General features: G+C 38.9%; 1 protein-coding gene across 9 annotated transcripts in view; it reads right to left on the bottom strand.

The window, feature by feature from the left end:
• Positions 1–27,701, bottom strand: part of HIVEP2 (HIVEP zinc finger 2) — a 193,946-nt gene that overhangs the window by 74,920 nt on the left and 91,325 nt on the right. For 6 of the 9 annotated variants that reach the window (XM_057527540.1, XM_057527542.1, XM_057527537.1 and 3 more), the window contains one exon: positions 10,785–10,897. The exons of 2 other annotated variants lie outside the window; for them this stretch is intronic. The gene's annotated coding sequence lies outside the window, so the exon portion shown is untranslated. Of the gene's footprint in view, positions 1–10,784; positions 10,898–13,067; positions 13,152–27,701 lie in introns of those variants that run through there. One more of the 9 variants, XM_057527539.1, reaches the window with a different exon arrangement.

Below are 27,701 nucleotides of genomic sequence, written 5' to 3'. Positions count from 1 at the left end.
AATGAAGGTCTTGTTTTCTTATACATCACCAAGGTGACATTAAAACAAGTCCTGCAAGACATAAACCTATCAGCCACAGTTGTCAGTTGGAAAAAAAGTAGAAAATTATAAAAATGAGGCAAAGAGAGGTAATAAATAAAAAAGAGTAAAAAGAGAAAGTATTACCTGGCAAGGAACATATCGCTAACTCTCTCAGGTTTACTGTGCCCAAGGAGACCAGCCTAAGTCAGACTCAATGGTCCTTCCCACTTCTGAGTTTGATTGCTGGTTGAAAAGATCTTGACAGTGCTTTCAAAGGTAGAAGATGGCCCTACATTTGGAGAATTCCCTGAGGCTATTTCTATGGATACACAAAAAAGCATACCGACCCTATCTATCCCAAGGCATCTGACAAGACAGAGGAAGATAAATCATCCTGCCAATTCAATTCTTAAGGGAAAGGAATTCCAGTGGTGTAGTAGGTAAAGTCTGATGAGAACATATGACAATTTCTTTAGAAGCTCTAACAAGTCCCATTACCATTAATCTAATAACTGAATTACTATATTGTAGCAGGTTGAACACATTTTAGGGTTTACAATGGCAGGAAAGAACTTTGAGGGGTAAAATCAGGAGTATATAATACTCACCTCATAAATGTACTTCCATCAAGCTGTATACTTATAAAATAGGGAAATCTACTTATATTGTCTAGTTTCCCATAATAAGGAAGTATTTTATTTTAAATGTTACTTTTTTTTCTCTACTCATTTGTATTTCCCAGCACTCAGCCTGGGACACAACAGGAACTCAGTAAATGTTTATGGATTGACGGATCAAGTGTGTGAATGGATAAACGAATAAATGAGTGAATGATTATAAACACACACTTACCATGTGCATGTACTATTAAGCATCCGTGGGGTAAAGAAGCAATTGCTTCTTCCTCCACTCTACTACTCCTTTTAAATTCTCTCCTTTCATTCCTTTTAAATTACGGGGTGGCAATGGACATAGTATACATCATACACAAGAAACCCCTCATTCAGCTCTCTAGTCAAACATTACCACCTCAGAGAGGGCTTCCCTGACTTTCTATCCAAAACACTACACCCTCCTTACTTTTTAATCCCCTTAACTTACTTTATTTTTCTTTATAACACCTATCAAAACCCAAGATTGTATGGTTATTTATTTGTTCATTGTTTTTTCCCCCAATAAATTCAATGATGTCAGGAAAAAAATATAAATAAATAAATAAATGACAGGGTGGCCTGATACAATTTAAAATGCCCCTCTGTGGTAATGTGAGTGCCTCTGTGAAAGTTCTTTTACTGTGCCCAATTTGCTGTACTAATTGATTAAAAAAAAAATCCACTAAACATAACCTTGATACAAATGTCATCCCTTCACACTCTATAGTAATATGCTATTCATCTTAACAAAGTAATTTTTAAATTTTTCTTTAAGTTCTATTATTATTCCTAAATGTTAATAGTATCCCCATTACCTCCTACGAGATGACTGCCTCTCTGCCCAGTTTCCTAAGAGTGAATGTGACACAATATGCCTGTATGTGACAGTGTGTTTTGTCTGTTTATTGGCACATGAATACCCTAAAGGACAGGAAAAGAACTGGTGTGTGTGTGTGTGTGTGTGTCTATGTGTGCGTGTACTTCCCTGGATTGTTCTCTAGAAATTTCCTTCCACGTGGGAAAAGTGCCAAGGAGAGCCCGAGGACTTCCCTGACCCTGAGCCAAGGGTGTGGCAAATGTGCTCACCCTAACCAGCCGGGTGCTTAAAGGGAAGCAGTGGGAAGGAGGAAGGAGGAAGTGAGAAAGAGGGAGGCTTGTAGTCAGTGTTGAAATCTTGGACCTGTGAGAATATCATCTAGGCATCCAACATGTTTGCAGTATTGTAAAATTTACAAAGACTTCTCAGGACTAACACATTCTCAAGGGGTACCTCAAAGACCAGCCAGTGAGCTAAGATCTACTGAGGCTTCTATAAACTTGACCCGTCAAGGATAAATCACTGAGGAAAGCTCAGCCTTTCTTTCACTGATGGAGTTTAATTATATGTTCAAGACAAGGAATAACCTTTAGAATGTTTCCCCCCCTGCTTAACTGAAACCTCTTCAAAAACCACTCTTAACCCTTAAATTGTTGAATGCAGGGGCCCTTTCTTAGATGACATTGTTACCACTTTGCAGCACTTCACACTGTGGGGCACACCTTCCTTAAATACAGAGCTTCCAGCTCAGGATCTGACATACCAGGGGCAATAAGTAAGAGCTCCTCTATCTGTAAAGGTCCTCTCCCCTTAGCTTCTTTGACACTTGCCTCTCTTAGTTTTCTTGCTATGTTTCTGACAGCTAAAATATTTTGGATTCCTCTATCTGACCTTCCAGGCCCAAGTGTCTTCTCCCCTAGATGCTTCCCTACTTCTCCAGCATCAAAATTAATATTACTCTCCTCTGTGTTCTCATAACTCTTGGCGCTACTCCTGTTGTCACACTAATCATGATCTGGTTTGGATTTCAGTTAATTGAGTACACTTATATCCCCACTCAAATTTTCAGCTACTTGGAGACAAGACCCTTCTCATTTTTCTCAGTACACACCTCTAGCACAGAGCATAACGTCTTGCACATGGCTTGGTTTTCCATAAATGTTGGCTGGATTCAAAAGTTTACTAAAGTCGTTGCATGGAATTTTTAACTCCTTCCTCTTTTCCACCTCTCATGTAGGCAATCATGTGCCAAAACCTATAGACAAATGATTTCACTATTTCTCCCATCTGTCCCCTCCTTCGTATTCTTATTACAACCAACTTAGTTCAGAAACTTATTACCTCTCACGGAGACGATCCCAATGGCTTTTTAATTTGTCTACCTTCAGGTTTTCTACCTCTTATTTGTGAGGTGAGGTATATTTCAAAAATATAATCCAATCATATTACTCCTTAGCTCAAAATTGGTTATTTAAGGTCTGCCAAACTGATGTGCTACTTACTCCTTCAAGGTCCTCTATGCACTCTCTAGGTCTCTAGGTATCTTTCTTTCCTCTCTTTGGTTTCTCCTCTTCACCTACCAATGCTGTGTTCCAAACACATCATGTTACTTTTCGTTCCTATGACACCCACATTACCCACCCCAACTCTTTGTCTATGTGGTTGTAATTCTCTCCATCTGTCCAAACCTTGCCTGTATTTAAAGCCTTCCTCAGGAAACACTTCCTGATCTCCAAATCCCTCCCTCCACATTCCCATGAGAAAATGCATGTGATTTCTTTCTCCTCTGAATTTGCAACACATTTTATTTATACATTTCTGATGGTGCTACTTAAGCTTCCTTATATCCAAGTCAGTTATGTACTAATCTTGTCTCTCTTTTGGGTTTACAAGCAACTTAAAGACTAAAATGCAGACTTACTCATCACTGTAGTCCTCCAACCACCAGAACACTAAATTGCATATGGCAGAAACACCATGAACATTCATTGAATTTAACCAAATTAAAGCTTTTACAAATAGCCAAAAAAAGCTCAGGTTCCATGTAAGAAGGATGGGGGCTCAAGCCAATTTAGTGTTGGTGTCTGTGATGATTGGTGTTCTCAAAATTTCCACTTAAGGCTGATGACAGAATCAAGCTCTGCTACAGTCTATGAATAATTTATTTGTGCCCAAACATTCTGTTAATGGAAATCTTTTTATGGCTCAAGATCTAAAATATATTTACTGCCCTTTGGTTATTAAATGTTTGCTTTAATCATTAGTACACAAGGTAATGACAAATGATAATTACAGGATCGTTATATGCTTTTAAACTGATTGAATCAAGAGTGTCTCTGCTGAAATTCAAAAACTTCTCAGTGGATGGGGATGGGAGTGGATTACATTGGGACCGGCCGACTCACCGCTACCAACAAATTTAAGAGCCTAAGGATCTTGTTAGAAACACCATCAACTGAGAGGACAACTTGCAATTCGAATGGCTAATACACTTTTTCGATTTTAGCGCTCAAGTAAAAATACGCCTGCTTCCCTGAACTAGACTGCATCATAGTAAAGAAAAGAGGAAGTGCCTGTGTTGGCGCATTCCCTTGATTTTCCAGCCTGCCCAAAAGTGTTCCTTTGCTGTGCTATTTCAGCAAGTTGTGAGGTGACAATGCTCATGCTTATCAAAAGGAAAAGATAGCTATTTTTCCCGTATGTTTTATTTTGGCAGGCCGAAAGGCACACTTCTGGCTGCTGTTTAATCTCCCTAATATGATTAAACATGTGCACTCTGACAAGTACACATGTTCCTAAGGAGGTGAATTTGTGGGGGATTTTGGCAGGGGTAAGGTTGAGAAAACCCAAAACATCCTAAGCTCTTGGGAAATATTTAAGGAGCTGGAAGAACAGTAAAAAGAGGAAGAAGACTCATGCCTTCCAGTGAATTCCTGTTTCCAGCTATAAACCCTCATGGGAAAAAAAAAGTTGAGTAGTATAAAGTATAAGCTTTTTATCTACTTTTATATCAAACTCAGTACACAATCAGATTCATCATCCTGAGACCCAAGCCAGCTTCTCTCTTTACTTCCTTTTTTTCTATTAAAAGTTCTATTCAAACTCGCAGGCTCAAAAGCCTGGTGTCATCACTGACAGCTTCCTCCTGCTCCCTGCCCCCAGAAGTGCGTATATAAGCGTGCGCCCGTGCACACGCACACACACACACACGCACACATACGCCTCCTACACCCAATCAGGCGGCCCTACGTGGGTCTCCTGCACATTCTCTCATCTTGTCTGCATCCTGTCAACCCTTATTGCCGCCACTGCAATTCAGACCTTCAACACCTGCCTGAACTCCCAGTGTACAAAGTCAGATCCGAAAGTGCTTTCGGTCCAACTGTCAAATTTCCACAGGACAGGTCTAGGCACTATGCCCTCGGGTATTGGGTATATGGAATCCAGGGACAATTCTCAGAGGCAATCACCTGTGGAAGCATCAGGAGAGTCCTAAGGAAAATACTATGAGTTGAAAGTAGCCACAAAGGCACCAGGATGCAAAACTTGCGAAGTGAGGAACTAAGGAAGAGATTGGAGGAAGTTAAGTCAGAATTCCAGCACAGGGTAGTATAGCCATTATTGATGGAGTGTAATCTATAAAAATACTGAATCACTATGCTGTACACCTGAAACGAACACACTATTGTAAATCAACTATACTTCAATAAAAAAAAAAAAAAAGAATTCCCTGAACTTGGGATTCAAGCGTTCACTAAAGTTTTCTTAGTGCTTTCATCTGTGATATACGTGTGGGAGGAGAGGGAAAGGGCATATAACATGCGGTGACAGCTCTTGTGTGAATTAATGCTAAGTGCCTCCTAAGTGGCTTCTGTGCTTTCAGGGACTCTTGCACCCACGCACCCCACCCTCACCTCTACCCCCGCACCATCCAACACAACCTGGCCCAATTCAGCTTCCTAAAATGCAGCTCTGATGACATCACTCTTCTGCTGAAAAATTTTCAGGGGCTTCCCAGCACCGCAGGCCAAATTAAATGTACATCCTTAGTCCTGAAGCCAGAGACAGCTGTGCTCCACAGCCACATGACCTGTATCTCCCAGGAAGCCTCTATATTCAGAGGCTATGTTTTACTTTATCTCATTAAATCTTTTCAGAGGTCAATTGTTTTTGTTCCCATGGTCAAGACAAAGACAATAAAACAGTCCCCAAAATGAATTTTAGATGAAAACTCACAATCAAATATTTTCATTAGGGGGCTTCCCTGGTGGCGCAGCGGTTGAGAATCTGCCTGCCAATGCAGGGGACACAGGTTCGGGCCCTGGTCTGGGAGGATCCCACATGCCGCGGAGCAACTGGGCCCGTGAGCCACAACTACTGAGCCTGCGCGTCTGGAGCCTGTGCTCCGCAACAAGAGAGGCCGCGACAGTGAGAGGCCCGCGCACCGCGACGAAGAGTGGCCCCCACTTGCCGCAACTAGAGAGAGCCCTCACACAGGGAAGAAGATCCAACACAGCAATAATAAATAAATAAATAAATAAAATAAAACCCAAAAAAAAGTTAAAAAAATATTTTTATTAAATTCAATGAATATTTATGGAATATCTATTAGTTTTTTTCAACCACCATTTTCAAGGCTGAAGAGGACACCAATGAAATAAAGATGTAGTCTTTGCCCTCAAGCAGCTTACAATGTGGTAGGTGAGATAAAAGCCCCACATAAATCACTTTACTAAAAAGCATAAGCACAAAAATACATACAAAAAAAGAGACAGGAGAGAAGTAAAAAGCATTAAGGGGATTCAGAGAGAAGAAGAGATAAAGCATGAAGATCTCTGAAGCGGATGATGCTGTTCAATATCTAATTATTTAGTAATTCACAGGGAAACTATAACCGCCAAGGGAATCAGAATTCCAAAAGCCATTCTTGATCTATAAGGATGTTGCTTGGAGTCTATGAGATTCTCAGAGCAGGGGAGTGACTGGGTGAATTTCACAGTTATCATCAAGGAAGGGAAGGTACACTGCCTCCAAGATTCCCTAAAACTCTGAGATCTGATTCTTCCCCCAAACTCCAATATGGCTTCTACTTCCTTCTATGTTTCGTACTAAACAGAATATACAGATCGTATCAACAAAGCTCCAATATTTGAACACTACCAGTCAACCAGACCAGTGATCTGGCATCGAATGACATATTGCCTGTAGTTGGGAGAACCAGGGTTGAATCCTGTTTCATGACTCACTAATGCTGTGACTTTCAGCAAATCACTCAACTGTAACCCTTAGAGCCTCTGTTTGCTCATATACAAAATAAAATGTAAGTTATATCTACATAACAGTTCTTGCCTTAAGTGAGATCATGTAACATGGAAGCCATTGGTAAACTGTAAAGCATTACACAAATGGTAATTCAGGTCATCCTAGAAACAGGGCATTCTATGTAGCCAGTAAAAGATGAGAGGTCCCGCCACACACAGCCATCCTACACTGCAAGCTAAAGGAAGGAGACAGGAAGAACGAAAAGCAGGAGGAGTACTATGAAATGACATAAAAGTAACCCTCAGTCAGTTTTTCAAATGGCTACAGAATGCTCAAGGAACAAAATGTGTTTTGCTCATACTACTGGTTTAATTAATCTTGCTGATGATGAATAAATGAATGGGTAAGAAGCTGAATGTATGAATGAATCAAGGTATAGTCAAGTGAAGTGCTTGAAAAACAAAGCAGGAGGAGTCCAGTATTATAGAAGAGGTTAAGAAAATAATTCTGGGAAAGTGAAACCATATAGCCTGAGAAGCTAACAGTAATGGGCTCCACTCACAAAGGCTGTAGTGGCAAAACAAACTGCAGTCCGTATAGTAAGTAAGAGCTTACGAGTCTATAGGTTTCACATCGGTTTAGTAAAATTCAGTCATAAATACTGATACCCTCTTCAGTTACCTTAAAACACAAAGGACCCAACAGAAGAACTGTATGCATCTGAAAACCTATAAAAATGGCCCTATATAAAAGGAAACATACTGAAGGCCAAAACACATTGAAGCTCATAAGGTTTGCTCTGAATTTTATGTGATAGCAAGAAAAGTTGTATCAAACCACAGTGAACAGAGAGCAAATCTTATCTGCAACCTCATCAAATCTTTATAAGACCTACTAAAATGTGCCCAAGTTAAATAGATTAAAAGTTTCCCATTTTATTTTCCATACTGGTGTAAGTAATGACAAAAAAAGTAAAAACATAAAGGAACAGATGGATGGATAAACACTGAGTCTGGGGAAATCACAAAATACAGCAATTTCTACAGGAAATAGAGTTATACAGTTTGGATTTTCTAATTTAAAGTAAGATTTCAATAACTTCTGACTCCAAAAATTACTATCATAACTATGTAATTCTCACCAAATTAATTTCTGCTCTGAAACCTGATTTTCTCAAATGAATATGGGATTCTTAATTCTTACTTTTCTAAGATTAAGCCGCTATAGCAAAGAACCTGACTCTGCAGAACACATCCAGTGAATGCTAACAATTTTCGCCTTCCTTCTTATCTTTCCTCAGCTTAAAGAAGACATACCACTTACATAAATCTTAAATAATTACGTCCAATGCAATGAGAGCATATAAATCTGTGCACCTGGTTTAAAGGTCTATAGTCCAGCTACTATTACCTTAAAATGTATAAGGTCAAGACCAGTCAAAAGCCCTGGCTATCTGAAGGAAAATGGCAGGACATGAAAAGTCACATTATTATAAAGTAATTTGTATTTATTATCTTTTACAAAAAGTACCATAAAAGAAAGACCATTCTAATGATGCGGGTTTTTTCCTTTTATATCGTGTAAAATTTTATCATGCAAACTTTCCCTTTTTATCTTTTTTACCTTGTTTTCTCTTACTACCAATTTGGAGTGGGGGAAATTGGACAAATTTTTAAAATTTATTATTTGAAAGAAAAATCCTTGCTTGGCTCAATGGACAAGACCAGGCTCAGGCGGTAAAGTGATTGAGAAGTTGCTGATTATGTTGCATACAGCATGAAAAAAGCTTACCAATTTCATATGAAGTGTTTCCTTACCAAGTGTTTGGTTTAATGTTACTCATCTCTATGTACATTTCTATTATGTCCACGATGATAGGCTAAAGAATCAGTCATGTGATTAATAAAATACAATTATTGTTACATTTAAACCATGATTGTGACTATTACCAACATGAATCACTACTGTCAATAATCACTACTAGCTACTGAGTCTCTACCTCCTGCCAGGAGTTTAATCCTCACATAACCTTATGAATTAAGTAGCGTCCTTATGTAATTAACAAAAAAATTGTTTTAAAACACAGTGACCTCAAAGAGCTGACTTAACCAAAGACACCCAGAATTCATAGTGAGATAAGCAAGAAGGCCAATGTCCATTCTCAGGAGGCACTTACAGAACAGTTTCCTAAACATAATTTAAATTAGGTCCCACCAATCGAAATTTAACTGTAACACAATGGGGTACCTTGGGAATAACTGTAAAAGCCAATCCTTGTGAGTAGAAGGAAAATTAAATGTGGCAGACAAAGACATTTAAGTGAGTAGTTCAGAGTATCAATTTTCATCTTCTAACATCTATTATGACTATTGAAGAAATTAAGGCTTTGCTTTTGAAACTTTATCATTTCTCTTCGTGATGGGTTTTTCGATCTAACTGCCTTATATCCCTCTAATTATCCAAAAAATGTTCCGAATGGCACCGTGTCCCCATAACAATGGAAATTACTGGTCACAAATGAATCTCGGGTAATGAACCTCACAGGCCAAATGAAAAGATTCCCTGGGTTTCCACACTTGATATTTCTGCACTCACTGGATGCTCAAAAGCTACACTAACAAATCAAGTTCCAGGGAAGCAGCCTCAAGGAAGATTATTTTAGACAAAGCAAAGGCAGTTGTCAGCACTGTATAAACCATATGCGACAGTATCCCTGAAAAATCACCTGATCCCACCACGTCTGAAGATGCCCAGAGGTAAAGCAGACACTACTAGTTTGGTTTGGAAGTCTGCTCCCCGAATGATTAGACACTTTCCTCTCTTATTTACCATCATTCATCAGATTTTTAAATACTTCTAGTTTATCCAGAGGGAAATTAAGTAACGAGATGCACAATTTAGAATCATGAATAAAATTTAGAATTTCAGAAACTAAAATCTTTTGACCTAGACTAGGAATACAAAATTTTTTCCAAAATTTCTGTGACTGTGTAAAGAGTTAATTAAAGCATGAGTTTGCCTGGATTAAAACAAAAATTACCAAACCCTAAAATCAGTATCATTTAGACTTCTGATGTCAAAAATCTGTTTGACAGAGCAGGCTTTACTACACTGACATTTTAACAGTAGCCAAAGTCCTGTTCCCACTAAATTCTGTCTTGGCAGTGCCAAGAATTTGCTAAAAGCCTAAACTCTTCCTGGTTAAGAATTCTCTACCTCAAGAGCGTTCCAAAGCAACACAGTGCAACAAGGAAGCTGGATTAAGCAAGTCCTTAAGATTTCTATTCTTATCACAGAATCTAAGCTTTCTGCAAAATGAGAATGGTTTAAAACAAGGAGGGTGGACTTCCCTGGTGACACAGTGGCTAGGAGTCTGCCTGCCAATGCAGGGGACACAGGTTCGAGCCCTGGTCTGGGAAGATCCCACATGCCGCGAAGCGGCTAAGCCCGTGAGCCACAACTACTGAAGCCCGTGCGCCTAGAGCCCGTGCTCCGCAACAAGAGAAGCCACTGCAATGAGAAGCCCATGCACCACAACGAAGAGTAGCCCCCACTCGCCACAACTAGAGAAAGCCCGCATGCAGCAATGAAGACCCAACGCAGCCAAAAAAAGAAATAAAATAAGGAGGGTTACTAATTTACTCAATATATTCTTTACACCTTAGATTTGAATCTGATACTATACAGTACAATTACACGTATCTCACTAAAAGTAAAATTCGATATTCTCACATTACCTCAAGATTACAACAAGCAAATAATCATTAGAACAGTAAATGAAGGGATCTGGTTTCAAACTGTAAATGACAACATTTTCTAATCTTCCCATTTTTCTAATCAGGATAGTTCCGCCGATGTGGTAAAGACTTATCAACATTTTCATTTAGATAGCATCCCAGACATCTTTCACAGGTTTAGAGATCCTCAAATTATTACTGTCAAAACTTCACATAAAGCTTAATATTTTGCTTGAAAGATCTTTCCAATAATTTTGAAATCAAACCACATAGAAAGTACTTGACTCAACTTACCCAGTGGTTAAATGTTAAAGAACTGGTAAAAGAGTGTCCCAAACAAATCAATTCACTTAATTTTTCAAGTAGATCTGATTACCATCGTCTTTTAAAAAATTCAAAGACTCCACCTAATGAAGAAAGAAAAAAAACACAACAAAGAATTGCATTTAAACCAGAGCAGCATTATATGATCTATACATTAATAACACAGAAATCAAAGCAAGATTATTATTATTATATCTTCTCCTAAGTTACTGTGCTACTTAAAACTATAAAACAACAAAAGCATCTGGCAACTAGATTAAATTTTCCAGTTTGGAAATAAAAAGAATGTTCAAGCATAGAAAAAGCAATAAAATAACAAAGTGCAAGAGCAGAAGAGTTTATTTTCAGTACTGATTGGCATACGGAAGTGATGACTACATAATGTCAGTTAGGACATGTAAAATCAGAGATGAGGAAAAGATGCAACTGACTACTTTGGAATTCTATTCATTGGTTCTTATTAGTTTATTGATGCAATGAAAATGTGTAGGTTGCAGTTCTTTAAAACTGTTAAGCCCTAGGTACAGGCAATTTCTGTTGAGGAATATAAACTAATACCCAGACAGATCATTTGGAGAGAATTCACTAGCATAAATTTCCAAATCATTCTTAGAATGTTATACCTTGTCTCCCACAGAAAGTGTTTACTAAAGATCCATAAACAGCTTAATTACGGTTCATAAATAATATCAGTTAATTCTATTCATTTTACCAGTAGATGTACCTTTTCTGAAGCTCAAATATTAAATTGCTATCTTAGCTCCAAGAGAAAGTTTTAGAGAAGGAAAGCTATATCTCAACTGACAGAACCTAAGATAAATGGGATTCTGGGAGGCAGAGCAGAAGAGTGAGACCGAAAATTGGACAGCTTCCAGCTACTTCTGAATCAGGTCCCCCCAGGGTAGATTAAGTAATTTTAAAGTCCCTGGACATCAGACACAGCTATATTCCAGTGAAAGTTCAAAAACCTATTGCAAGGCCATAAATACATGATTTTTTACTATGCAATTTGGAATTAGCCACATATTGTCACTCCCCTAGTCTCACTACACATATTAGGAAAATTGACAGTTACTTCAGTTGTAAAAAAAAGGAGATTGAAATAGATTTGTTCCCACTATTTGAAGGTAGATGCTCCAACTAAGCAAAACAAAAAAAAAATGTTCCTACCAACGGAGAAGACAAATAGCAATGATTATACTAAGTAGAAACCCATGGTAGTCATGGGAAATATGTTTTCACTTCCAAGACAACCACTGTCTAGATTCTAGTCTTGCTGCTATTCAAGAAATAGTTATCTAGGAAACTCATTTGGATATGGTCTCAAATGGCTTCTTCATTAACAATGATAAACAGCCATAATTATTATTCTAGGGTTCTTGCCATCAATATGACAAGACAAATGTCAAATGGTTTGGTTATTTTAATTACACTGGACCAACAAATATAGCACCTAAACAATGAGATGCAAAATGGTATATAATTTGCACGCTGAATATCTAGAGCTGTGAAAATATTTTTTGGTACTTTTACAGGCCCTTTATGAAAGAGTTACAAAGGCGCTTTCAAATGATGTTGGGGAACTAACTTCCTATAATCTCTGGATTCTTACATGATGGTTTTGTGCTAGCATACTGTTTAAGTTAGTCACTTCCCAAGAAAAAGCTAGGGCACATCCCATCGTGATGCAGAATGACTTGAAGAGTCTTAAGAATCCTTTGCTCACTGATTTTTCCATGTATAATATGAAACTGACCTGTATAAGAGTCTAGATCTACAATCCCTCTTTGTGTCATTGTTCATTTTTTTGGTAAAGTACTTTTTTCTTCAATTACGTAGTTTTTGCCTCATTTCTTGCACCATTTCATGGCTAGCCACCAAGCCAATATCTTATTTAGGTTTTTCACCTACAATATAGCAAGTATGCTCTAGTTTCAAATCTAACTATGGTTATCTGAGTGGTCAGTGACTTCAAATTATTTAGGAATTTTTCAGCTGGCATGGGCACTTCCTACCAAGCTTCAAAAGCAATAAGTACAAAATATGTTAGTCACCTGTATGGATGTATCAGTTAAATGACCACCCTTAACTGACACGGAAGGTACAGATATGTTGCCTGTATGACAAGGGAGCCTCATGTGTACAAACCATGATACAACATTCCTTAGAAGTGTTCATTTCCTTGGAAATGACTAACACCTGAGAGATGATGGCTGGTTCCCTATAATTCTTATACCATACAGTAGTACCTACCTAAAACAATTTTATAAGCTGATGAAAGCAGTTGAGTCTACTTCTCCTTGCCTTCAACTTGTTTTTGTTGCCTGCCTCACCACACTAGGAAAAAAGAAAAGCAAGACCAAAAAAACCCACTTCAGTCAGCGGTAGTTTGGCTCCATCAGAAAATCTAAATACATCTGAACTTTGTATTTCAGTCAGGTACATACTCTAAAACAATGGAGTAATTTATCATTAGCTAATATTTGATCATGCTTGTCACCAATTGGTGTGTTTCAGTCATTTTTGTATAATAAGTAGGTGTACCTACAATGCAGGATTAGAGTGACTTTCTCTGGCTGAATGGCTGGTTCCCCATGTAGTAGCCAGGAACCAGGCTCCCTGAGCTGACCAGGCCATTCCCGGGAACACTTTAGCTGTCCGCGCTGTTGCAACAGTGAACACAGTAAATTAGCTCTTTTAGGAGCACGCAAAACTGCCCTTGAAAGGCGTAAATGACACCCTGGAGTAAGCTTGTGAACTGTAATGTCTTTATAGCCCTGGTACTTAAATCTTAGCGGGCCGTGGAGTACCCTCTTTGTATTGAGGATGAGACTGAGGCCCAGAAGGTCACAGTCACTTGCCTCAGGTCACACAGCTGGAAGGCAGGTCTCCTGACTACTCTGCTACCATTTTCCCCTTTACATCACAGAGCGTCTTTGCCTCCCGTAGGCGAAAGTTCAATAACACTGAGCAGGAGTTTACTGAGTACCAACGACATTAAAGATGCTTCTCCGTTTAGGAGGGGAAGAAAGTGGGTGCAGAGTGAGTGAGAAGAGACCCACAAATACCACAGGTGCCATACCACCCTCTTCAGCATAGTTAAAGTCCACTCACTTCTCTGCAAACTTAGTGAAAAACTGGCCAAGGAGAACAGGAGACTGAGAATACCTTAGACTCTTACACACCCAAAACGTCTGGGCATATTATAGCAGAGCTCCAAAATAACAGTTAGAAAACAGTGTCCTAACGGTCAGTTAGTACAGCTGCCTTACTTAGTCATAAAGATTATTTTTCCTTATAAATACATAACAACATTGAAGACATTTCTAACCAGAGAAACACCCTTAATCCCATGACTCAAACACAATTATTTTCATTAAAAAAAATTTCTAATCTAGTATTTATTTGCTCCCCACGTAAGCATATTTTCACACAGATGCTCTCATAACACACATAATTAGGCATTCTATTTTTTTTCATTTAACACTTCATAAACCTATACTATATTGCCATGTAATTCACAAAGTTCTCATTTTTACCAGCCATATAATATTCCATAGAGTTAGCATGCTTACTTAGTCATTTTGTTAATCATTCCTATATGTGGGAGTATTTCAGATGTTCTCATTTATTTTTAACACTGGAAACACAACTTTCTCCTTAAAATACTAACAGAAATACAATTACTAAATCAAAGGGTATAAATATTTTTATGGACTTCATAAAAAGCCATATTGATGTCAAGAGATTGAAATTACCTATAAAGCCACCGGCAATATGAGCATTCTACTTTCACTAAACTTCCTCACCGTTGTATGTGATTAAATTTGTTTGGTGATTTACTTAATATAAAATGGTATTTTAGGATTGCTTTTTTATTTTAATGGTGATCATAGTCTCCTATTTTAAGATCATTTTATTGCTTCATCTTTAATATAAAATTTTACATTATTCTATTCACATAATTTGACTGTATTTAGGTCCTAATTTTTCTTATGAATTTAAATGGCCTTTTAATATATGTATACATTAAATTTTATACAAATTGTTCTTAAGTTTGTTTTTAGATACTAACCAGTTAATATGTCTGGTGTGTATTTGGATCCTCAGTGTGAGGTATATATTCAAAGATTTTTTGACCAAGCCCATTCTCCCACAATGCTGTTTACTAAACTTGCTACATTATGTTTTATGTGTATATTGTGTTATTATGGGTCCATTTCTGGGTTCCTCATTTTGTTACATTGATCTACATATTTAAAAGGGAATGTTTGTTCAGACCTAATAAATGTTATGTGATGGGCATTGTGCTATATAGTTTTCATGTGCATTATTACATGAACTTGTGTGTGTGTTAGGTGGTTTTAATTACTGTTATTTTTTTATAGTATGTTTGAATCCACAGTAGGTCTAGATTCTACTCCCTAGTCTCTTTTTTTTTCAAATATTCCTTAATATTTCCTTGTACGCACACATATACTTGAGAAATTCTCACCCATTTTCCCAGATTATATTATTTGATTAAGTGTATTTTCTACCCTCCATATTCAGCCATACCCAAACAATTCTCATCAGGAGTTTGAATAGAATTGTGTTGAATCGCATATATAAGCATCTTTCTAATATTCTGTTTTCCCATGTAAAGAAAACATAGTATATTATAATGCACCTCTACTTCTATTACATTTTAACTTTTATATTCAATAAACATTTACATTCTACAAGTCTCCTCCTTCTGTGTCTTTCCTCATTTCCATTTCACTTGCTTGGAAATACTTCATTCTCAAGTTCAGCTACTAAATTGTGTTAATTCCTCACAAGGTCCCCTGAATAATATCCTGCACATGTAGGTGAACACTGATTAAATGGAAGACAAGTATTTTAAGCCCTATCCTAAATAAAACATCTTAATTGCCTCAACGAAAATGAAATGAAGCTGTCTAAAAGGACAAAACCACCACAAAATAATAGCCCTGGCAACCACTTTATTTTCTTCGTGTATTTACAAGACAAAGCCCTGAGTTCATTTAAAACAAAGCTGAATGGCTGAGGTTACCTAATACCTTCTTTTCCCTCCATCTTGACCAATATCTCTTATTTCTGCTCTTCGTGAAATAGGTGTGTATTCACAGAGAAAGAAAAACCAACAGGGAATGTAAATGACTTAAAATTAAATATTTTAAATGTAAACTTGACTGAGATTAGTCTACATAATGTTATACATCATAATTAAATCCACGTTATCTTCCTTGATTTAATGGACCTAGATACTCTAAAAAGAAAAATCTCATATTTTATGAAATCTATGTGGTATATGAAGAATTGTAGACACTACGGTGAAAGGGAAGAGAAGGACAAATAGAAGGAATGGGAGGGGAAAAGCCAGGAATATCTATCAGTGTGAAGGTAGACAAATAAGGACAGGAATCGTTTTCCATCCACACTTAGAAAGTCACACTTTGTGTCAAATTGAGTGAAAGCATGAATGATGTGCTTCTCCACTTCCCTGAAGAAAGAAACACGGAGAAAATGTGGCAAATATTTAATCTGAGCCTTGTTTCCTGAAAGACTGCAAGATGCCCACAAATTTTCTTTCCCAGAGTTCAAAATAGCAAGTTGAGTGGGTGTAAGCACTTCAAGTGCAATAAAAAAGGTAACTAAGAAAAAGGAAATCGTACTTTTTGCTCCTCAGTTTGAAATTTTAAAAGAGGCCATTTAAAGGGATTTTAATGATTTGGATCTAGCGTTTGTCTTGAATCAGAACACAAATACGGTCCTGAATACTTAAACAAGCCCTCTGGCCACTTTTAAATGGTACAGTTTCTATGTAAAGACCACATTTACAACCTCATTTTTACAGTAAGAGTGCGCAGTTTCCACCCGGTTACAATCAGATGCCTAAATACAATGCTGGCAGAAAGTAAAAGTTAGTTGAAGGTTCATGGGATCTCTGCCACGCCCAGGGAAAGGGACCTTCCTCAACAGGGCAATGAAAACTTTACGATGCACATCAGTCACCAGGGGAGCTTGTTAAAATGTAGATTCTGATTCTACAGGTCTGGGTGGGGTCCAGCTTGGAGTTCCCAGGTGATGCTGACGCCGCTCGACTGAGGTCCACACTTTGAGAAGCAAGATTCTAGTCTGTAACAATTGTTACTGACTGCCAGGCAACGGAAATAATAATCAACAACTAAGAATGTTTGCAAGGTACCTAACACTAGGCTGCTTGTTACAGGAGATAATAAAGTACATATAATTAGCCCTGAGCTAACCCATAAAAAATGATTTTTTAAAAAATTAAGTGCTAAATGCTAAAATGTGCGCTAATGATTCTAAGAATAATAGGAATTGAGAACAGGAAGAGTTCAGTCAGGGCTAGAATAGTGGCAAGGGGCTTCAAAGAGCAGGTTGGACTTGGTCAGGCCCCAGGCTGGGGGGATGTGGATAGAGAAACAGCAGGACCAGAAAAGGCAATTCTCAAAGGGAGCTATGCGCCTGGAGTTCCAATAAGAGAAAACTACGTCACCTGCTTTGTGGCTGCAGACATCATCATTAGAAATGTTAACCAGAATTCACTTTTAACCAGGTGAAGGGAACTTCTGAAGGGAACTTCTTTGGTGGCGCAGTGGTTAGGAATCTGCCTGTCGATGCAGGGGACACGGGTTCGAGCCCTGGTCTGGGAAGATCCCACATGCCGCGGAGCAACTGGGCCCGTGAGCCACAACTACTGAGCCTGCGCGTCTGGAGCCTGTGCTCCACAACAAGAGAGGCTGCGATAGTGAGAGGCCCGCACACTGCGATGAAGAGTGGCCCCCGCTTGCCACAACTAGAGAAAGCCCTCGCACAGAAACAAAGAACCAACACAGCCAAAAATAAATAAATAAATTTATTTAAAAAAAAGTGTAGGTTTGGGAATTACAATGCTGTTTGAGGACAGTAAAGCAACAGGCAATCTTGCTTTAGTCTTAAATTTTCTTCACCGGCAACATCAAGAGTTATTAATGACATTTGAAATGTTTAAGCCTGGTACCACAAAGTTACCATTTTTGTATACATATTTATGCAGTATATGCCTTTGATTAACTGATGTCTTTAATGATTAATGATTTTAACAGCATTAGGATATAACTTTTCACTACAGTAGAATTAATAATTTTCTGTTATTCAGAGTGTTTGAATTCTACTTTTATTATAAAAATAAACACTTTTTTTCTCCTAGAAGATACTTTTGGAGGGCACATACCCACACAACACCCCCGGCTCCAGCATTATTCTTCCCTTTCCTCCCACGCTGGCTGACAATGGGAAGAAAACACATCCAGAAACAGAATGAAATTATTAATGAATTATACCTTAGAGTTTTGGTTTTTTTTTTAAAATCTCCTTAGAGAGCTTTTCCCATCAACCCCCAGTATGTCGGATATATTGTCCAATGGATTCAACTGAAAAGGAACAGAGGCTCGCAAGGGTCAATATAAACATGAGAATTCAAACTCCACACTTTTTTTACTAAAGAAAATTACAGGGCGATGAGGATACCTATAAGCTGCAGGAGGGAAGGGAGCATTTGAAAGAGAAACAGTACATTTTAGCATTCCCAAGGCAGGTCAACAATCTCACCGAGTTCCAGTTCTGTCTTTGGCACTGCCAACCTTATCACCTTATCGTAAACAATAAGAAATGCTATGTGAGCTACCTGCAAATATTACACTTCACATGAATGTTAAATGCCATGACTATGGTTTAACCACAACTACTGTCCCTTCTATGTTTCTGTCCTACAAAACTTCCCTGTGCTTGCTGGAAGATGGAATTTAGGTAATAGATTATGACAAAACTCTGCAAGTTCAAAGTCTTGAAACCTGAACATAAGATACATTCATCATTACTGCTGTGCTAAATGAGGCCCTGGTATTCAGGATGCACGGCTGGTTACCTACTCCCCCACTACTCTCCCCTACGCCCCACTAATCCACTCAGGCGAATCCCCATTAATGACAAGAAAAAGAGATTAATATGAGACTGCTAAATTAACTGTTACCCATGAATGGTTGCAAAATAGTAAATAGAAGGCAAGCGGGCATGCCCTAATACGACTGTGAAGTTTATCTTCTACAAATCTCTTCCCCTTTCTATTCTGAACCCTTTCAGGTGTCCTCCCCTGACCAGGTCATGGGATCCTTCAGGCTGCACTCCCCATCTACTGCAAAAAAGAGCTAATAATCTTTTTCATACTTGGCTGCCAAAAATGTAATACACTCTCATTAGGAAAAGAATTTACTTTATGAAAACAAACAAACAAAAAACTTGGAAGATTATAAAACTTAATACAAAGGAATAAATAATGGCTGGCAAAGAGGTATATTTGGGGAGTGGGTTTTACTAGGATAGAAGCAAGAAAGCCCCCCTCTGCGGGAGATGCTATTACTAATCCTATGCAGATCCAGGGCAAGGTACCGTGCCATCTAAACGACAATGAGATATGGTCTGCTTTCAGTTTTGTAAGGCCATTTCTATTTGAATCGACTTGGCCCTTCTGGATACGGTTCACCAATGAGAAATATTCTCTCTCTTTCTCTCTCTCTCTCTCCCCTCCCCCCTCCCTTTGGCTTGGATCCGGCCTTTTGGTTAGTCATAAGACATAGCCCCATATTTTCTTCCCTGGTATCTCTCCTTGTAATCCTCTGTGTTTATGCATCCACCTACTTTCAGAATTACCCACAGATATTACCAGAAGTTTTGAGAGTTAAATTTACAATGGTACCGACTTCTTACGGCAAGCCTGGAACCATGGTGGAAATAGGTTCAGTGAAGAGAGATTTCCCAGAGCCAGAACTGATGTCCTCACTAACCGGGCTGCCAGGCCTAGATCAAATGAAGGTCGATTCACGGTCCCCAGAGGAAGCTGTTCAACTCGTCGGGTCGGTTCCCCTGAGCCCTGCCAAGGAGGCCCTTCAGACTGACAGCCGACCTGGCAGAGCTGGTGTCTTCCCCCAGGCAGAGAGGCCCTCCCCCAGGACAGGCACCAAGAGCCAGCAGAGCGAGCTGAGCGGCTGGGGGCAGCCACTTGTGGTGACACAAAGGCAGCTCTCTCTGCCTCGGCGGGGGCGGGGGGGGGGGGGGTTAGAAACCCCTGATGATGACTTGGGCTGTCGAAATGCATACTGCAAGACAGGACATCCCTTCTGGCCTTGTGGGTGAGTGAAGCCCAGGCCGGGGCAGCAACAAAAGCCTGGCCCGAGGACAGCCTGCTCCTCACATCAAAGCCGGAGGCCCTGGGAGGCTGGCGAGCAGCCAGAGACGCAAAGAGCGGCAGGGGGGTGTGTTGCCTTAGGATAATAGCAAACTGGGACAGGGTAGCGTCTGTGAATTCCAAGCACTGGGGAGGTCTGCTCAGAGATTTTACCCTCTCCTGTCAGGGATGTGATTTAATTTCCTTTGAAGAAAAAAAAGAAAGAAAGAAAGAAAGAAAGAACAGCAAAGAACATACATTCCCAAACCTTCTGTCTGCAAAAGCAGACACCACAATGCAAGTGAATGCACTCTGGTCCTTTTCAGCTTGCAGCCACTGTCTCAAACAATAGGGCTAAGTGAGACGTGACATTCTCCCGTCCATCTTAATAGGGCATTAAGTCTAAGGGGTAATTAAGATCATTTAAATGCAAACATCACTGTTCCATTGCTAATATCCTCCCAGATATTTCCCATCAATTCTGTTTAATTAGAGAAGCACTGCATGTTAATTATAACCTGACAGTTTTATTTATTTGACAGGACACAGCATAGAGTCTCATTTTGAGTAACAAGAACTTACTTACGGTGAGGCATCGAACTCTTGTCACAAAGATGACTCAGCTTTTGGACCTAGAATGTTCTACCTGGAAAAGTTGACCCTACTTGCTCAACAGAAATGGGAGTTCATTCAGGAATTAATATCTTCTCTCCTCCCCACTTTATTGTATAGCTTTTTGCATAGAAACATACAGAAAACAAAGTAAGAAAGAAAAATCTGTAAGAGAGTAAAAGAAAAATTAATCAACCACTCTCCCTTCTGTAATCTTAAAATGTGATTCCTCAGGACCAGGATAAATGTTGTGAATGAACCGAAGCCCTTTCAAGGAAGCAAGCATCACAGGGAAACACGGCACACGTAGGCCACTGGAGTGACTGGCTGCCGTCGTGAGAACCCACACTGCATAAACACTGCTTAGAACAGAAAGGGCCCTGTGAGCTCTCCTTTCCGAGGAAATGAATATGAGTTGAGGTCACTCAACTCTAATCCACCCCGTAAGTCAGGGTTATCCTTCCAGCCGCACATGCTCCCTTTAGGCGGCAGGTTGTCATAGCCCAGCTAGTCATCCCTAGTGGCATGCTGGGGGCAGAATAACTTCCAACTCCTTACTAATCCGGTGTGGGGAAGGCCAAGGTACAGAGTTTTACTTGATTGCATAAAATGTAGAGTTATTTTCAGCTTCTGAATCATCGTTCTGGCTCTTTTACCAGTCCGAAAGCCATAGTACAACCCTTTAAAAATATCTTTTCTATTCAATTTTAACTTATTTGAACATAAGCAAAGTTAATCCTGCAGAATTTCGAAAAGATGAAACCGTGAAATGGAAGGGGAAAAAAAAGATCAAAAAGAGTTTTACAAATATTTGCAATTTAAAATGGTCACCACTGCTCTTCCGTTATCTTCAAACTCAATATAAAAACCCTGGACAATTAACACTTAGCAGGACTTCGGTGCCTGAGGACACAAATCAATTTTGTTTTAGTTACACTTCTAAGACTTTGAAGAGAAACATTAAATAATGGAAGTTTCAAAAAACTGCTAACTGATATAGGAAGAACCTTAGCTATTTCTGAAATAATTCCACTGGGATTTGTGCTGGATATTATAAAAACAGGATGTTGTGTTTGTTGTTCCTCATAAAAGACTACGAAGCCAGTATAAGGCTACAAAATACAACAAAAAGACAAATCTATGTGAAGTATTAAAAAAGCCAGATGGAATTTTTATTCATGTATTTAAAATTTTTGCTCAATGTGGGATGACCTCTGGAGACATATTTCTTGTTTTTATGAATGCCAAAAGGGAAATAGTTACATAACATAATTCTGCAGTGGTCCAGTATCACAGTGCAGAGAACTTAATCTTAAATACAGGACGTTCAGAGATGAGTCTTCACTGCTAAGACCTCTTATTTTAAAAATTAACATGGATTAATCCATTAATATTATACCTGTTCCATTTAGTTAGAAGCTGATCCCAACAACATAAAGATTCCAATAAGAAACTTTTTTTTAATACTCCTTCAATGCAATGTGATGAAGCTACTCGTACCAAAGAATAATATTAGTGGATTTAGAGATGATTTTAAATGGGTGTGACTAGCCCACCCAGATACACAATTTTATCTGTGCGTATGGGGGCAGGGAGGGAGGATGGAGCAGGGGTTAGCACTCTGTAAATTAAACCGTGATTTTTCACTACTTTCTGCCTAAGTAAACAGAAGCCTATATATCATCCCCGTATCCTGACCCACATAGCCCCATTTGGGAATGAAGAGTAAGTGGAGAGGAAGTGCATCTAGGAAAAAATTACACCTAAATGTTCTCCCAGCAGATAGTTGAGCTCTGCTCTGTGCATTCAGATGCTTTTTGAAATAGCTGGGAAAACCACTCAAAAAACTACACCTGCTACCAGGACTCCATGAATGAGTCTCCATTCAAACCAAGTGCAAGTACCGGGTCAACCATGAGTCTAGGAAGGAAATATAGGCTTCTCTTCCCTTCTGAAGTCCTAGGAGCTACATCTAATCAACAAAGGTTTCATTTTCTACAAAACTATTAGAAAATACCTTTTTAATACCCAATCACTTACAAACGTTTCTGCCTGGTGAAATAAAAATTTTGTTTCCTATTTCAATATCTATAATTTGCAGTTTCTGTCACCTGTTAACATATTCAGCAATCATTTTCCAAGTACGTATCCCACACCAGGCACTGTGCTGCATCCGAAGGCACACAAATGTGTTTTCTGATCTCAACGAATACCTGGCTTGCAGGTAGCATGAAAAGTGCTGTAGTACAAGTTATAATAAGGCCCACAGGAGAGTGAGGTGTACGGATCAAGGAAGGGCTGAGAATGGAGACACTTGAAATGGACCTGGAGTAATCAGCAGAAGCTTGTCAGGTAAACAAGGAGAAAACCAAGTTTGAGAGGAAATAGAGTATATTCCATTTTGTAACAAACTAGGTTTGAGGTGCCTTAAGAATATTCAGATAGAAATGTCCAAGCAGACAGCGGGACATATAGATATAAAACCCACAAGAGGGCTTCCCTGGTGGTGCAGTGGTTAAGAATGCGCCTGCCAATGCAGGGGACACGGGGTTCCAGCCCTGGTCTGGGAAGATCCCACATGCCACAGAGCAACTAAGCAGGTGCGCCACAACTCCTGAGCCTGCGCTCTGGAGCCCGTGAGCCACAGCTGCTGAGCTCAAGTGCCACAACTACTGAAGCTCGCACGTCTAGAGGCTGTGCTCCGCAACAAGAGAAGCCACCAAAATGAAAAGTCTGCGCACTGCAGCAAAGAGTGGCCCCCGCTCGCCGCCAACTAGAGAAAGCCCGCATGCAACAATTAAGACTCGACGCAGTCCAAAATAAATAAATAAATAAATAAAATTTATTTTAAAAAAAAACAAAAAACCCACAAGAATATGCGAGCTGAAAACCCAGTTTAGAAGACCACTAGCATCATTGGCATCTAGGGTGATACTTGAAACAATGGGCCTTGTCAACGGTTTGGGAAGCTACAGAGAGAAGAGGCATAAGGGCTGCATTTTGGGGAAAGCCACAAAGACTGAGGAGTGTGGGAAGGGGCTGAGAACAGAGGTGGGTACCAGGTCACAGCATCACACAGCCAAGTGGAGAAAAAAATCAAATGATAAACAGTGTCAAATATACATCAAAAATAGGTAAAAAAGGCAAAGACCTAAAAGATTTCACTGAATTTCAAAATTAAGAGGTTACTGAGATTCCTTTCTAAAGCAGGTGGCCAAAACCGTGATGCAGTTGATAAGATACGATAGGTAACGTATGAGCTAGAAAAGCCATTAAGATTATTGGTTTCAGTTTGCTTGTTTGTTTACTTCCAAAATGGAAGATATTTGACCCTGTTTAATTTTTGAAGTTGGGAGACCTTTCAAAAGCTATAGTCCTGGAAAAAAAAAAAGTGTTCTAACAAGATTATATTTTAGCCACAGTGGAGAGACATAATTAAAACTTGACCACGTTAAAGTAAAATTTCAAATTCTCAACAATTAACTAACTACTAATATTGATTTATTGATTTGGGGAACCAAAAGGAATCAGCAAGAAATCACACAAAACTGGAGAAATCTTAAAAGTAAAACTACTAAAAGGCAAAAAGGTGAACTTTAATCATAGGATTTTCAAGCTGAACAAAACTTTACAGATGATCCACTTAAATCCCTTATTTTAAAACAGATTTTAACTCCATGCACTAATAACAACTTCCACCGGGAAATATCACAACCAAATTTAAACTGTGCAAGATGAAAGAAATTGCTCATGACAAAGAGGAGGCAATTCCTAAACCTGGCAATTACAAGTTCCCGGTGATGTACCAGGAGGATTTCTGAACAGCCCCCTAAAAGGTCCACTGACATCCCACACGCTTGGTACCTCATGACTAACTCATCCCGCTCAGTCTGGGGTCATGCCCCTCAGTGATCCCCACCCTGAAAGTTACGACATGAAAAAGAAGTCCTAAAAAGAGTAGACAAGAAATTTTACCAAGGTAAACATATTAATGTTCATGTGATGGTTTGTGTTGCATGATTATAACTGAAAACCCAGTTTCATTCATGTGATGAAAAATTCAGGAAAAAAGAGTTTCTTTAGAACTTTGAAAATGACTTATAAAGTCAGTTTCTGGGAAACATAAAAATAATAGAAGCACTGTACTTCTTTTATAAGTTTAATTTATAGGTTTCCAACTCCCTTGGTCTTTATGTTTTAAATAAGAGTTGAGAAAAAAAAAAAAATCACCCAGAAGAAGCATCTTTATCAGGCCTGAAATAAATAAGGCCTGGTAATAGGATTTTGGTTCCCAGCCAAGAGTGGGATCCACCTGCCCTCGGTCTGGCAAGATTTAGGGTTGTGATTCTTTCATATGGAGGCCCACACACATAAAACAAGCATTATCTTATCTCTTTATAAGATGTAGCAGATAGTTTTGGCAGCCTTGACTCTGTTTAGACTCTGACTTCCATAAAAAGGAAGCTTAAAAGTTTGGGCTTACTACTGAAAACCTTAAGAAAATGAAAGATCTAGAAATAGTAATGGAGTTTGAAACAATCATCACATAGAATGATATAAACAATCAACATTTACTGAGTCCTTGTGTTCCAGCAATGTACTAAGTGATTTATGTGTATTTTCTCATTAAATCTTTTATGAGGCAGGTACCATTACTATCTCCCTTAGAGAGGACTTAAGGCCCCAAGAGTTTAAGAAACTTGTCCATGGCCTCACAGTAAGTGCTGAAAATGGCTTTTTAATCCAGTGAGCCTGACTCTAAACCAATGCTCTTGAAAAGATACACATAGTGGCAATATAAAAAGATTCTCGAGTTGAAGAAATCCAAGTACCCTGTAGTTACTTGCACTCAATTTTCAGTTCTACTCATGATTTTGATCTGGCAAATGGACCATCAGTGCCAAACCAAAGAAAGTTTAATATACTGAACCATTCCTGATTACTCACTATCTATGTTGGTACTACTGAACCACATGGCAATAGAGTTTTGGGTGGGTCAACCAGGTCTTTATACGACGACGACGAGCTAAGGCTTTCATGCTTAGAATGAAAGTCATTGCTCTAAGTTTGGCAACAAAATCAAAATCTTTCTTATACAGCTCAAGCGTATTCTTTCACCCAGATCATTGTCCTAATTTACTCTGGCACTAAAAAGTGTTTATTACTATAAACTAAGACTAAAATTGATGGGTTTAGAGGACTTTATATGCCCATGTTCCACTAGATTAATTTTGGAGGGCTCGCCATGCTCTCCTTCTCTAGAAAACACAATATTTCTTTGTTCTTAAAAACAGCCAAAAATTTCCAAAAAGGAAACAAAACTTCACTACATGACATTCTTTTCAATTTTGTTTTAACTTCATTATTGGAAAATTTCTATATTTTATTTTTCTATTAAAAAAAAAGCACTATGCTTTTCTTATAAAATGTTCATGATGAATTTTTTCCCCTCATTTATTCAATTATTCACTCAACAAAAAACTGTGTACTCCCAAAGCCATGGTTCTTGTCCTCATGGAACTTAGGGGCTAGTGATGGACGGACATTGAAAACAGATTGTTACTGTGTAAATTCCAAACAAAAGGCATGCTGTGTAATCAGAAAGCTATGTAATAGTATTTGAGTAAGGCAACTCTTTTCTAAATGTTCACTATTTAAAAGTTGGGGTCTAAGCATTCCTCCTGTCATGACCTGAAGCCTCAAATTTAAAGGTGATTAAAACAGACACATGTCAAATCCACCACAACTATACTTTTTTCAAAACTTCTAGATGTTCCAGGATACCCTGAAAATCTAATTTGAAAGTCATCAGTATAGGTGTTCTAGAAACTTCCCCAAAGAAGTCATTGGCTACCATTCTTATATTCAAGTTTGCATAGATTTATCACTCAGTCTAACATATTAATGTGTGCAACTTGACAAATTTAGAGGGAAAGGGAAAAAAAACCATAGGATTATCAGAATTGGAAGACCCTTTCAAGTCTTGGAGTAGCCTTCTTTTCCGTTGGATGTTTCTAGTCTAAAATGAAAAGCATCCTTATCTTTGACAAATTTGATGTAAATATTTGTGATTTGATGTAGAAACGAAGAGTAAGGTAATTTTTTGTACTTATCTTTTAATTAATCCAAACTCTCCTTAGTTTAATTGCACACTTGCACAACATATATCTTTCTCTTACTATTTCTAGACCTGCTAAGATTCCAGTTGTTTTCTTATTTCCTTCATTTAGTATCTCAACCCATAGATTAAGGTGTTCTTCTCTTCCTCTTTTGGCAAACTCTGGCAGCCTAAGTTCACTTGGCAGAGATTATACACACGAGCATGTCCAAATGGAATCCAAGGAGATTGCCAGATGCCTATTTTTTCCACATCAGAGAAGCAAACCATAGCTGGTCCAGCTCGTCTGCCTGCCAAGTCTGGGACTTAGGGTAAGAAGGTTCAGTCCCAATGGAAGGGAGAGAGTCTGAGCTGCCTATCTGAGGGTCTCTTTGTGGTTTGGGGGAAGAACTTGCTTGAAACAGGTGCAAGCTGGACTACTACATCTCATCTGCCAGCCTGCCAAAGTGGTTCCCACTTAACGTAAGTTGTGTTCTAAAAGTTTGCTTTTAAACCTACTATTTGAAATTTGGAATGTGTCCCTCTGGAACCAGTGTCACAAATAGTGGTTGGCATTCCAGGCTAGCCTTCAAAAGTTTATATAACCTGATTGAGAATTAGCCTAAGTCAATGTAATAAGTGGACTTTGGGGCCTACTCACCTTATACGGCATAGCTTCTATTAGAAAAAAATAGTCACACTGAGGACTGGCGTCCATAGGACACGAAACTCCTCCTCACCGTTCCCTACACGGGCCATAAAAATCTAGGTAAAATTCTAATAAGTAAATAATGAAGTAAGAATAGCAAGACGCTTTCCCCAGGATCGGAGTGATGGGTCAGCGTCATCAGCTGGAAGATCCCAGTGGCTCTAGGCTTTTGCAGAGGCAGCAGTGGTGGACCAGTCCCTGGTGGCAACAGACAGACATGGCAGAAGAGCGGAAGAG

The sequence above is a fragment of the Balaenoptera acutorostrata genome, chromosome 14, assembly GCF_949987535.1.
Source record: "Balaenoptera acutorostrata chromosome 14, mBalAcu1.1, whole genome shotgun sequence".
Taxonomy (NCBI): domain Eukaryota; kingdom Metazoa; phylum Chordata; class Mammalia; order Artiodactyla; family Balaenopteridae; genus Balaenoptera; species Balaenoptera acutorostrata.
The sequence above is the reverse complement of the archived record's forward strand: the minus strand, read 5'-3'. Positions and strand labels throughout refer to the sequence as shown.